This window comes from Sycon ciliatum, chromosome 12 (genome assembly GCF_964019385.1).
Source record: "Sycon ciliatum chromosome 12, ocSycCili1.1, whole genome shotgun sequence".
In the NCBI taxonomy this organism is placed as follows: domain Eukaryota; kingdom Metazoa; phylum Porifera; class Calcarea; order Leucosolenida; family Sycettidae; genus Sycon; species Sycon ciliatum.
In genome coordinates this window covers 11,997,747-11,999,952 of record NC_088654.1, presented here as the reverse complement: position 1 = coordinate 11,999,952, position 2,206 = coordinate 11,997,747, and the positions used below count along the sequence as shown (strand labels likewise).

Genomic DNA, 2,206 nt, shown 5'->3' with positions numbered 1-2,206 from the left:
CTGTCTGTCTGTCTGTCTCTCTCTCTCTCTCTCTCTCTCTCTCTCTCTCTCTCTCTCTCTCTCTCTCTCCCTCTCACCAATTTTACATGTAAGCTCTTGTGACCCTTCTCACTGAGGCTGCTAGTGACCGATAGCTATTTCAAAAACTCGCTGCTCCAATCAAATCTCCCTTTTCTGTGTCTTTCTTCAGCTTCGTATTCGCACAGTTCACCATTCTTATTATCTTGTATGTTGTATTGCTGCATTGTCTAACTCCACTTGAGCAGAGTTCTATCCGGTCACTTATAAGTTATATCCTCATTGAACACTAGTAACAGTTTGTATACCTCACAGCGTATGGGTTACTGTGAATTCCTGACAGTCGTTCTCTCCCCTCTGAGATGGCCATTTGTCATTCTAGTTTCTGATTGGTATTCTCAAATAGCCACAGCCCATTATCTGCCAAAGCTCGAATTTCTAATAACAGACTGCTGTCAGTTCATCTGACTGTGAAAACGAATGGGCAAAGGTGCATGTGTAACATCTGACTGTGAACACGAATGGGCAAAGGTGCATGTGTAACATTGTGTGCGTGTGTGTATCCCATATGGTGCAGTGGTATGTGCAGTCGATTTCCAATCGAGAGGTTGCGGGTTCGGTGTGTGTGTGGTAGGCCCCGGCGGATAATGCTAGCATTATATCTAGCATATTGTAGCCCTTTCTGGAAACTAGCATTGCGCTAGCATAATCAGCAGGTTTTGCAGAAAACTAGCATATTCTTGCGAAAACTAGCATATTGTGGGAAAAAATGGGATCTTTTTTGTTGTTATAGTATCAAAAGTGGCTTGCTATGTTGTTGCCACGTGGTGATCATGAAGTATAATGCATTCTACCTGCACTATGCTAGCCTATAACGTTAGTGTTGCATGGAGAACAATGTGTACCAGGTAAGCAGAGCACCAAGTTTTTAAGTTAATATTACATCCCGTAAGTTTTTTTGTGGAGTTGCGTGAAGTCCATCCGTGACACTTTTTTGACCCCATATAAAGTGGCATGAAATTGAGCATAACGAGCATTAAAACCAGGGAGTAGTACAATGGTATTGTACTACTCCCTGATTAAAACTAGCACAATGTGCCACTTTTACTAGCAGTGCTAGTAGCATAATTGCCGAAAATAACTACAGTAGCATTATCCGCCGGGGCCTAGTGTGTGGGGCGAAGGGGAGGTGCGAGTGGTCGCATTGGAGGTTGTGGAAAAGCAAAGAAGATTCTTTCATTTGTGTTTGGTGACTTTAGTCTCCGGTACAGCAGCAGAACAGTGAAAGTAACGTTGAAGTGGAGTTTTGTGGGGAATATGGGGTACTGTTGATCAAGGATGTCTTACAAATGTACTGCACTACCAAACACGACGAAGATAGGGTTGAGAAATCTGACTTTAAGAGTTCGATGGAGAGTGTGATATTTCTTGAGAACGCAACATAAGCATAACGTGTACAGATAAGTGAAGTTCCTTGGTCCTTTTTCTTTCCTATAAAATCATCCTTGGCTCTCCATCCGAGTGACCTAGTCTTTCTTTTGTGTGTGGGTGTTGTTTTTAGGGGGGGGGGGGGCTGTCTTGTCTTTTAGGGGTAGCATTTTTAGTTCACCTCATGACTGTATTAAAACCCACCCCAATATATGGCAATATGTATTTCAATCATAAATATTATGGGATGAACTAAAAATGAAAAAAATTACACTTGAATAGTTTGCAGGCGACCTGCCTACACTAAGCCTTTGCGGATTCTGCCGGCAGAAAAATTGGCAGAATTCGGAACTTGTCTGGTAAGTTTCATGCATGTTTGGTATGTGGATAAAGAAATGGATCAGAATTCGAGGAATTGCTCGCCATAAGGTTTGTATGGTTCTGCCAATTTCACTGCTTTTCGAGCAGAATCTGCCACCTTTTCGAGCATTATCCGCCAATGCCTAGCCGACAATCAAGAGAGCACTGCATTTCACACAAATCCATTAGAAGTATCGTTTCAACGTCTCGGTCTTCATGACCATCATCAGGAATGAGGTGGACATGGAAAAAAATAGCAGTGCAAAACAAGGAAGCAAAGCGCGGTACCTAATGAGAGCGGCGGTCAGCCTTTGGGTCATCCCAATAAAGTTTAAAAAATAGTATTATTATGGTGAAAAAGGAGAAGGACAAAATGTTACGAGTTATGACTAACTGTCCA

The 2,206-nt window shown here is 42.3% G+C and overlaps 1 protein-coding gene across 1 annotated transcript in view; it reads left to right on the top strand.

Annotated features, from left to right (window-relative positions):
• LOC135828524 (uncharacterized) overlaps positions 1 to 499 on the top strand; it is a 17,942-nt gene extending 17,443 nt beyond the window's left edge. Inside the window, exon 6 of the mRNA XM_065340966.1 lies at positions 1 to 499. This exon is cut by the window's left edge and continues 266 nt beyond it. The gene's annotated coding sequence lies outside the window, so the exon portion shown is untranslated.
• Positions 500 to 2,206: the final 1,707 nt, after the last annotated feature.